Raw genomic sequence first — 12017 nt, 5'->3', positions numbered from 1 at the left:
ATCATTACATTTACTCACAAACTTTAGCCAGTTATCGGTCCGTTTTTTTTTTTTGAAGTGCACACTTTAAAACTAAAAGTATGGCTTCGCTTTCGAGACCCCAAATTCGAGCGATAATTTTTTACAACTTTCGACGGGATCTGTCTAGGCAACAGTGCCACGAAGAGATGGAACGGATATTGGGTGATAATGCTCCATGTCTAAGGACTATCGAAAGGTGGTACAAACAATTAGAGCGAGGCTACTTTAGCTTAGAAGACGATCCACATCCTGGGCGACCGCGTGACGTTACCACTCCTGAAACCGTGTCTGCTGTGGAAAAACTAATTCGGGAACATCGTCGAATCACTTATGTGCAAATGCAAGAGATTGTCAAAATATCTGCAGGGACATTATATACAATATTAAAGGAATATTTACATTTGAAAAAAATTTGTTCTCTTTTTGTACCGCACAAGTTAAGTGACGAACAGAAGGCACATCGAATAGACTGGTGCAAAAAGATGCTCAAGTCATTGATGATCAAGTCATCGGGTATCACACTTATGGAACCTCCCCCGTATAGTCCAGATTTGGCGCCGTGTGATTTTGCATTGTTTCCATATGCCAAAAAACTACTGAAAGGTCGCAAGTTTTCAACTGGTACGGAACTTCTGGATGCTTGGGAAGAAATCTGCGCTACAATATCCGAGGTCAAATGGAAGGAGTGGTTCGACGAATGGTTTGAACGTATGAGGAAATGCATAAGCTGTGATGGAGATTATTTTGAAAAAAAAAAAAATACTAATAGTGTAACGACAATAATTACTGAGTAACCTACGTAGATTTCTATTGAAATCGAACTGCATTGTTAATATTATATTAAATTAATATGCAATTTTAAACTAGGAAAAGTAATAGTGAACATAGCTTTCAAATAATAACAAGGCCCTAGATCAACGTTTTTTTGTGTTATTTACACACTCGCAAGCGTACAAATTTTATGTATGAGCTTTGCCTATCAGGAATTCGATATCATTGCCTCAGAATCAGTTCCTATGCGGCTACGTACGTAGTAGGGCAAACAAAATCTAGATATTACTAATTTAATAATTTACCTTTTGATCACTGAGCTTTTACCAGTTTCGCTATAATTTTACAGCTAACAGCGTTTATAGTTTCAAAGAGCAGCAGCATGTTAACTCTAAATTAATTTGGCGGCGAACCTTTGTAACATTTCTGGAAATAATAATATAAGTCATGGTTTGCTCCAACGAGTAAGACCATAGAGCAGGAGAACATATAGTTTTCAGGGTTCCGTATCTCAAAAGGAAAAACGGAATCCTTATAGGATCACTTTATGTCATGAAACCTATAGGGTACTTCCCGTTGACCTAGAATCATGAAATTTGGTAGGTAGGTAGGTCTTATAGCACAAATACAGGAATAAATCTGAAAACTGTGAATTTGTGGTTACACCATTTAAAAAAAAAAATGTGTTTCAATTTTCAAAATAAGATAACTATACCAAGTGGGTTATCATATGAAAGGGCTTTTACCTGTACATCCTAAAACTGATTTTTATTTATTTTTATGTATACCTACCTAATAGTTTTTGATTTATCGTGCAAAATGTTGGAAAAAATACCGGAGTACGGAACCCTCAGTGCGCGAGTCTGACTCGCACTTGGCCGGTTTTTTGTCCTGGATACATTTTTAATAAGTTTTAAAATGGCTTAATAAAGTGGTTCACTTTAGAAACAGAGTATGCGGCTTCGAACTCTTCCAAAGTCAGTTGTCGCTATGAAAATAAAAGCGTTGTTGGTTTTTATTTGTAACCTTGAAGATCTGTGTCTGACGTAAACATTCTTCACGCTTTCTGTGCTCTCGCTTTTATTTTTAGAAACCCTTGTTTAGTGAAAATCTCTCGATTGCTTTGCGGGAGCTACAAAGAAGTCTTTCGTTTGTACGTTCCTTGACTTTTCTTTGCAATATGTTCTCTATACAGACTTGGCAAGTTGGCATTTAATAAAGATACATACTCGGTTAATTGAAAAAAAAAATCGGCTAAGTGCGAGTCAGACTCGCGCACCGACATTTTACACAATAAATCACATCTGTTATGGATAAAAGTAAATAAAAATCTGTTTTAGAATACACAGGTAAAGCCCTGTCATATGATTTTAATAAACCATGCCACTTGATATTATTAATCTTACTTTGAAAATATTATTATTAATATTTTCAAGGATAATAAGGAGTAAGGAGATACGGAACCTTTAAAGTAATTTAAAAAAATTGTTTTTTTATAAAATAGTATGTAAAATTTAAACATTGGCACTTTGGTTAGACGAATTGAAACAGTGGTTTAGACGAATAATTGCGCAATGGACGAGCCTTGATAATATTATGGATGAATTACTATAAGACCGGCTAACGGATCGATTTCTTTTTTCCTTTTATGAAACACTGAATAGTACGAGACCCTTCCAAATATCTTACTTAGCTATACGGCCATTAGGGGCATTAGGGACAAGATATTTAGCTATTTTATCCTATCTCGGACAACTTAATTTTGATGGGTTGACCCAAACATGAAACTTCTGAGCGATAATAATGGAATTATGAATACTATCGACTTCAAACATAATTTCCGTAAAGTTTAATTTTAGGCAACATATTGTTACAAATAGGTCACATACTTAACATATTTTGACTAAACGCGACTCATTCGTATAAAAGCGCGTATGAAATACGATAATGTTTTGTCACTGGTTCCACCGCCAACGAGAAAGCGATTAGCTATCGACTATTTTCTCGCTCTTAGGTTCGAAGTCGCGGGCATCAGCTTGTAAATCATAATATTGCCAACTATAATAATGTAAAGTCGCTAAATCATCCAAGTATAAAAATCTTATTACAAATCACTTTTCTGTTGTGGATATTATTTACTGCAGAAGTTTAAAAGAATAGATTACTTTTTATTGTTTTTGTTGAACACAGATTATGCCTGTTAAACTTTTTGTAATCCCAAACGAAATCCCCCGGCAATTACTTTCAGTGTATTTGTCAAGCCATCATAATAATATTTTTAACCCCCGACCCAAAAAGAGGGGTGCTATAAGTTTGATGTGTGTAAGTATTTGTGTATCTATGTATCTGTGTATCTATGTATCTATGTATCTGAGTATCTGTCTGTGGTATCGTAGCTCCTAAACTAATGAACCGATTTTAATTTTTTGTTTGAAAGGTGGCTTGATCGAGAGTCTTCTTAGCTATAATTGAAGAAAATCGGTTTAGCCGTTTGAAAGTTATCAGCTCTTTTCTAGTTTTCTTATAGAGGTTTTTGTGTCGAGGGTTGTTTTAATTTTGAGTTATCATTCGTAAAACAAACTGTCACATATTATTTTCATGGACCAACTTCTTTGTTTACGTGGAGTGCTGCTTGGATTTAAATAAAGAATGTTTATTTTATAACTACGTGCTTTATAAGGGCTATAAAATCTTAAAACTTTCATACAGGGCATGTTTACTCAAAATATTTGACCCTTGTTATGAATTCATTTGACTAGAAGCTGATCTAGCAATATGAAAGTGAATCAATCAATGAATCAGTCTGTTTGATGTATGGTCCTCCGTCTTCCTCATCTTTCTACTCTCCGCTACCTTCTTAAGGTCGACCGTCCAGCAGGACATTTTTACTTACAAAAGCGAAACTAGACTGAACTAAATCTTTTTTTTTATGAATAACTATTATTTTTGAAGAAAATATATTGTTAGAATGCTATCTCACCCTCAACGGAAACATAATAGATCGTAAATCATGCACTACAAAAATATTTAGCTTAGGGATTCGAGATTCAGTTGTATTTTACGAGTATGAAAATAATTCTAAGGTCATTTCTTACTTTATGTATTTTTAGATTTAAATATATTATTTTTCTCAATAGAAGGTTTAGCTTATTGATTTTAAGTTAATTAAGTACAGCCAATATTTGGCATATAATATTATGTACTTTAAAAAAAGTCTTAAAAAGACTAGCCGATGAGTCTAAGCTTTAATGAAACTGTAGAAACTAATAATAAGAAATAGGGGCAAAGAAACGTGGGATCGTACCTTCACGGCTTAGTCAGTATAGGGTGGCAACTTTAACCACGCACGAAGCCTTCATCCAGATCAGACCAAAACCAATGTAGAAATTATAATCCAAATTCCCCTGCAGGACAGTGAAAAAACTAGTCTCCAACCTCTCCAACTTAATATCACAACTTCACTGTCATATGCATTCAGCAACAAACTTTAACACACGAGGCAAACTGTCCGTATTTTTATTTTACTTATGTCACATACGTAGATATGGATATGAAATCAACAGAATTCCTTCAAAGGGGCTGAAGTGCCGTAGAGAATTTTTCAAATATAAAATATGTTTGAATAGAATGTTTTGTACATTTTTCAGTCTTTTTTATTTCTATGAAAAAGTTAAGCTAAACACAGATTTTTTTTATTAGGCTATGGTAGTGTACTAAATACTAATGATTAGATATAATTAATAATAATAATTAATTAATTTTGCCGCTATCATAATTATGTATTTTTAAACAGTTTCATTTACTTCATTTTTGTTTATTTCCTACATAAAATATTATATACTCGTCTTATGGCATTTCACATAAGAATGTCATTCCCATTTCCAATACATGAATAATATAAACTCCTGGGTTCAAACACTCGAGCTGCGATTTATAGGGCGTACTTTGACTCTACTGCATTTGTAAAAAGGTGTGACCTAACCGTTGCCACTTCTACGTATCTCTTCATTTCATTTCATCACGTAGACAAACTCCAAGCATAGATGGCTCTTTTCATTTGCCCGGCCCACTGAATGACTTTTACACTATACAAACTGTTATTTTTGTATAGCAAAATTGTGTGCAGGTCCTTCACAATTTTTTTATTTCAATTTTTACTTATAATTGATAAATTATTAATAAAATTTGTATTATTAATAAATACTTGTAATTAGGTAGGTACATACCTACCTACCTTCCTAACGAACGTAATTGTTTTATGCTTCGTAAATAATTATTCTCATTTACCAGCGACATATTAATTAATGAACCGCTTGACTCTATTTACTTTTAACAGTCCCAAATGTAAATTTGTTATATTTAAATCACACCGCAAATGAACATTTCCATAATAAGGTCTGTGTAATTCATTTTTATTCTACCACTGTAAGCGGTAGGAAAATTAAATCATGTGGACACGATTTTGCTCTCTGGGACAAAAGTAACAGCTTTACCACACTTTAACAAAGTAGGTAGGTACTGCATATTAATGATATCTAGGAAATACTTCGTGAGAAATACAAGAGTTTTCTGCATATGTATATTTCTGCTAGCTAATGCCCGCGACTTCGTCCGCGTGGATTCAGTTTTTTGAAAATCCCCTGGGGACTCTGATCGTCTCTGGTCTTGAACTATACCCATGCAAAGATCACGTCAATCCGTTACTCCGTTGCGATGCGATTGACGGACAAACCAGCAAACAAACACACTTTCACATTTATAATAACATATGGGTAGTGAATAGTGATGGGTACTGATATAAAAATGTTAAAAATTATGTTGCAATTATGTACAAAACGTAATAGGTTTAGGTATTATAGAAGGAACCACAAGCTTAATTCGCTATAAGCGAACAAAATAGAAAATCAGTATAGTAGGTACCGACCGCCCTCATTTGATGCCGCCTTCCCACTACAAATAAGTAGGAAAAGCAAGCAAAACACCAGTACCAACACGCAACACCAGACGATCTTTGAATGTGTTCTAGAAGATGTGTAGAAGAAACTATTTTTAAGAAATATGAGTTGTGAAAAATTATTCATGTACTAGCTGACGCCCGCGACTTCGTTCGCGTGGATTCAGGTTTTTCGAAATCCCGGGAGAACTCTTTGGTTTTCCGGGATGAAAAGTAGCCTATGTGCTAATCCAGGATATTATCTATCTCCATTCCGAATTTCAGCCAAATCCGTCCAGTGGTTTTTGCGCGAAGGAGTAACAAACATACACACACACACACACATGCAAACTTTCGCCTTTATAATATTAGTGTGATAGGTTATTATCTTTAAATAAATAACAGTAGGTACTTAAGTAAGTACCTGTTGCGAGTGCGAAAGTTACTGGCATAAAGCACAAGGTGTGTAGGTAGAAAATTTTCAAGATATTGCTTTTATATTGTTCTTCTTCAAGACAGATTAAGGGCGTGAAGTTTACTGGTATGCCGAATAAAATTCCCAAGCGATTATCTCAAGCGTTGCGAGGAACATTTTATTTGCCAAGTTAATATATCTTGAAAAATAATGGCGGCTAACATTTTCCGTGCGAAGATAATGTTTTACGCAATATACATGATACGTGTGGGTTGTAATATTCTTCTTAGAACACACAGAACACGGAAAATATATTAACTGTTTGACCAACTTCTGCTGTTGTGATTTTTTCCAATACAATGAAAAGACACATGATTCTTATATAAAACTGAGTCAATCAGCATTAAAAAATACTTAGTTTTGTTTACTTTTATGGACAACTCACGCTTGACAAAAAAATTACTGTGCCAAAATAATTGCTTTCACAAATAAAGACCTTAGACAGTTCCCCTATATCTTCTGTGGTTTTGGAGTCCCCCATACTGTCCCAATAAAAAAACAGGGTATAAAAGTGGTGTTGAGAGTGAATAGAAAAAGTGGATTATTAAATACCAACAGGAATGTAATCAGAGTGTTGTAGCAAGCTCTCGCACTGTTGCTGTTTAATTAAAGGAGAAAATCGTAATAGCTTTATCAGATCTTAGGGCGACAAGGGCAGATTAATTAAACTAATAAATTGGAGCAAAAACAAATTAATATAATACACGACAGTTGTAATAAAAGCTTTCCCATCACACTAATATTATAAAGACGAAAGTTTGTGTGTATGTGTGTGTGTGTGTGTGTGTGTATGTTTGTTACTCCTTCACGCAAAACCTACAGGACGGATTTGGCTGAAATTTGGAATGGAGATAGATAATATCCTAGCACATGGGCTACTTTTTATCCCAGAAAATCAAAGAGTTCCCACGGGATTTTGAAAAACCTAAATCCACGCGGGCGAAGTCGCGGGCATCGGCTAGTACAAAATAACATTATTACAACCAATAACTACTAGTGATATCTTTAAAAGCCTATGATATATTTTCGTTTTGTCATTACAGATATAAATCACTTTACCGAACCTTTCAACTAAAGTGCCATGAGCCAAAGAAAAGTTAAACCAATTATACGCCAAGAGGAGAAATATAACACGGGATTGTGAAAGTAACGAAGCTGAAAATTGGCTGATATTACTAGTATTTTATTTTGTTATAGCTATTGAATTGATTCGTAAACGAATATTGTACTCGTTCTGTCAAAAGCTCTCATAAATTCCTCTATAAATTTAAAAGTTTTAAAAATTATATGCACTTAATTTTTACCAATCATGCTATTGTACCAATTTAACAATGCCATTGTGAAAACTCATTCAATAAACGCCAAAAACTAACATTTCTACCCAGTACAAACGGACTAACTGAAAATAGGTTTTATTCAAAAGCGCCTCACTGCTAAAACTGCTGTGCCCCAACGGAGTTCTAATAATAAGTTTTAAATACATACGAAAATTTCGGGACCGGCAGGATTCGAACGTGCATCTTGTGGGAATCGCGCCCGATGCCTTGACTATTAGGCCACAGTTCAATAATAATTTATTTTAATAAATTAGTATTGCAATAATTGTTGAATAAATTATATTGTAATGATGTTGGAATGCATGGAATAAATAATTTCTGCTAATTTTGTTAGTCAAGTTTTTTAAAACTATTGGAAACCCAAAAATGAATTTTTCCAAAGCACATACGTAAAATAAGAAATTTTCACGGGTCTAACTCAAAACTATTGTTGATCAAGATTGAAGTTCCTTATGCGACTAATTGGAAAAACTATATAGGTATAGCGAGAAAGAAAATTAAATGCTAAAACAACTTTGACTTCTGATTCACTGTAAAAAGTTTTTCTTTTACGGAACTCTGATTGCACAAGAACACCTGGCATTTGTCAGGTTTTCTTTCATAAGAGATACGAGTAGGTAGGTACTTTACATCAAGCCAACTTAAGTGGAAATTCTGTAAAGCTGTGCTGAAAATTGTATAATACCAAATGAGAACCTTTCATGAAAGAGGGCTTAAAAACGGGGTGACCCTTTTCACGCCTTTTTTGTAGAAAAATCGTATAATTTTAATGTAAACAAAACTGAACACCCCAGGCGAAGAGCCCAGCTTTCAAGCCTGTAGTTAAATCCTGCATTTATATTACAATAATAATATCAGACTTTACACACACACTTTCACGGCTTTGCGAATATGCAATATGACGTGTGAATTTCCAAAAATCCACCCGTCATATTGCTTTAATTTTGAAAATAACTTGATAATAATTGACAGACATTCTTACTTTTAACCCCCTTGAGAGTATAATTTTCGAAAACGAGTTTAATTTTTGAATGGTTACAGTACAATTTGCTCACTATAAATGTTGCTAAAACCTCTTACATGCTTTTTACTGCGAAAAACAAAAAAGTTCCTGATTTCGATCCCTTAACTATAAATAACCAAGAACTGAAACAGTCAGAAGCAGAAAAATATCTTGGTCTTGTACTGGATTCTAAATTAACATGGCGAGCTCATTTAGATTACCTGCAGACAAAAATTACATCATTGACTGGAGCGTTGCGTAAATCTGCACGCTGTATACCGCATAAAGTCCGAAGTATCATTTATAACTCATTAGCCAAGCCTTTACTGGAATACTTAATAGAGATTTGGGGATGTGCATATAAAACTAATTTAAAGGATCTTCAAATATCTCAAAACAAATTGTTAAAAGTTCTGTTTCATCTAGACTATCGCTTCCCGACTAAAGAATTATATAAGAAAACTGATGAACTATCTATAAGTCAATTATACAAATACAAAATATGTTTACTAGTTAGAAAAATACTTTTGGACTCCGTACATACACAAATCACTTTTAAAACTAAATCTCATAAATATGGTACACGTAACAAGCACAAGCTACAATTAACTAAAGCTAGGACTAATTATGGTACCAAAACTATACAGTTTGAGGGAGCGCTACTATATAATGACTTGCCAAAACACATATCGGAGGATAAATCTTTTCCAAAATTTAAAACCGAGTTAAAAAAGTACTGTCAGACAATAGATTGGTAGATAGATAGATATATATTTATGATATATATAATATGTGTGATGTGGTGAAGGTCCCCATATATTTTAGTTTTGTTAACTTAGTACATAGCATGTTTTGAAATATTATTATTGTATAAAGTCACCGTACCATTAAAAATTATGTTTTAACTATATTTATATTTAGAATTATTCTCATATAAGTGAACATTGTTCTTCTGAGAAATAAACTCTTTAAACCTAAAACCATGAATATGAATAATTTTTCTTTAACTAGGTACCTACTAGCCAAAAAACTAAGATTCATGGATATATGTACTCCTAACTTGAAAAATGACGGACTTTTGTAGAAATTTTTGCCCCTTGATGGTGGAATTTTCAAAAATCTGTTCTTAGTAGAAAAAGCGTCGTAAAAACCCCGCTATTTACCAGTTTATGACCCCAGTAGTTTTGGGCTGTGCGTTAATACATTTATTAGTAGTCAGTCAGTCAGTCAGGGCAAGTCTTTTTATACGTATGGATTCACCTTGAATGACCAGTAAATTATTATTTGAATGTAATGTTTTTGATGAATATTAGTGATGTTGAACACTAATTCTATTGCATTTTCCTTCAACTAAGCGTGAAAGTTATGGTTATGCAACGTTTGTCTATCTGTCTGTTACCTTTTCACGATCCGTCCGCTTAATCCATTTTAATCAAAGGTACAGGCATAGCTTGCATCATGGAGACAAAAATAAGAGTTACTTTTTAACCCGGACAAAATCGTAAACATGGTAGTTTAAATAACATGTAAAAGCAGAAACTGACTGACAATAATATTTCAACATACAGCGGAAACCACTGCTTAAACAGGTTAATGGTTTGCCTAAAGCTAGGCATTTCTTGTGAGGCCAGGGCAACTCAGCTAACTTAATACATAGATACACAATCAAAAGAGGAACTAACTGACTGATATCAATATAGGTATAGTTTCAGTGGCTGGGACTTCAAACTAGGATTTGCATGCGTAGATTTTCTTATGTAGTATAACAGAAAATGTTTGGAAAAAAAAATTAAAAATTTCACCCCGAGTGAAGACAGTTTGGCAAGCCTGTTAATAAAATACAAATTTAAAATCCCAATATTCCATGAAACTTACATATAACTTAATGTTTTTCTCCTTACAGTAATCTCGTAATCAATTAAGATAGCCCAAAATTTTGTTCATTAAAACTTTGACCAAAAACGATGAATCGGTGACATTTTTCAAACAAAAATTCAATTAAATTAAGCACCCTACACTCACCCTTATCCGTCAACTCTGTCAACATTCATGGTGATAAAGCAAGCACAGTTCACTCGGAAATCCTGTCTGAAAAAAAAAGTAAAATCCGCAGGAAGTTTTGAACCAGGAAAATTTATATTGAATCCAACTAACACAATAACCACTGGAAAGCTTAAAGCTGGGTGAGTTATATTTGAAGAAAATTGTTCACAGTATTTGCGTACTGTAACGAGTTAGTTGAATTTAAACACCGTGCACGTCTATCTTCTACAGACGTTAGGACACGACTGAAGTCTAAGTTGGAAGTTGATAAAATATTTCATGCTCCTAAAGGGCTGCGCTGAAAATCATGAAAACATTTAAGCTTTTAAGTAGTTTTACTCCTAACAAACGTTTATGCAGTTAAAATCTGAGTTCGTAAACCTCCACAAATTGTTGATTTTGAAATCGATATTCTATCGCTGCAAAGTTTATTGAGATTAATTAATAATTATAAGTTTTCAGTTTTGTTTTTAATTGAAATTTTCTTTGTGGATTCTGATTCTTATACGGATCTATTTTTGAGATGGTTTTATGAGACAACTAACAATTTTCAACCCTTGCCAAGCCTCAATTAACTAGTAAATTATTATTCATCTCAAATTCAATATTTCACCCATAAGGAAACACAATTTCACAATTCTTAAGGCTTGAATTTATACAATCTTAGGAAATAATACTGGATAGATAGGTACCCATTTTGTGTCGTTCGGACTTCGAAGGGCTCTTATATCGGCCAGCCTTCGCTACAAAAAGCTTCTGTAAAAACAATTCTATTAAAATGCCCACTTTTTAATGCAAAGATCAAAAGGGAGATTTTCCTTGAACTTGAACACTTACAATAAGTAAAGGAACATCAAAAAGCGACAAAAGGACGTCTTTTTTTAAATAATGAGTTTTGCTTTACCAAAAGCTCTTTAAGCTTGGTGATCGCTCTAGAAAATTCGTGTCGAGGAGTGCTAGGATGATTTGAGTAATAATATGTAAATTGTTAAGCAATAGGAATAGTCGAGCATGTACCTAATATCTGACCGCTAGTACAGGGTTTCAGCTGGTATAGAAATCACGCAGTAGTGGTTAATATAAGTTTTGTTAAATAGTGATATGTATTATTATTAGGTATATCATCATCATCAGCCTATTATGCCTCGAGGCCCGTACCCCCGCTTGGCCATTCCGACCAAACGGAGAAGACCCGCACTACTCATCATCAGCCTGTGGACGTCCACTGCTGGACATAGGCCTTCCCTAAAGAGCGCCACCACACCCGGTCCTCGCAGCATTCCTCATCCAGCCACTTTTCGCCAGCCGCTTTATATCGTCGGTCCATTATGCTGGGGGGTGTCCCACACTACGCTTGCTTAAACGCAGTCTCCACTCAAGGACTCTCCGGCTCCAACGGCCATCGCCTCTACGACAGGCATGGCCTGCCCACTG

The 12017-nt window shown here is 34.3% G+C and overlaps 1 protein-coding gene across 1 annotated transcript in view; it reads right to left on the bottom strand.

Moving 5' to 3' along the window:
* Nucleotides 1-10939, bottom strand: part of LOC123870515 (trace amine-associated receptor 6) — a 53226-nt gene extending 42287 nt beyond the window's left edge. The window contains exon 1 of the mRNA XM_045913856.1: nt 10563-10939. The gene's annotated coding sequence lies outside the window, so the exon portion shown is untranslated. The remainder of the gene's footprint in view (nt 1-10562) is intronic.
* Nucleotides 10940-12017: the final 1078 nt, after the last annotated feature.

The sequence above is a fragment of the Maniola jurtina genome, chromosome 12, assembly GCF_905333055.1.
Source record: "Maniola jurtina chromosome 12, ilManJurt1.1, whole genome shotgun sequence".
NCBI lineage: Eukaryota > Metazoa > Arthropoda > Insecta > Lepidoptera > Nymphalidae > Maniola > Maniola jurtina.
The sequence above is the reverse complement of the archived record's forward strand: the minus strand, read 5'-3'. Positions and strand labels throughout refer to the sequence as shown.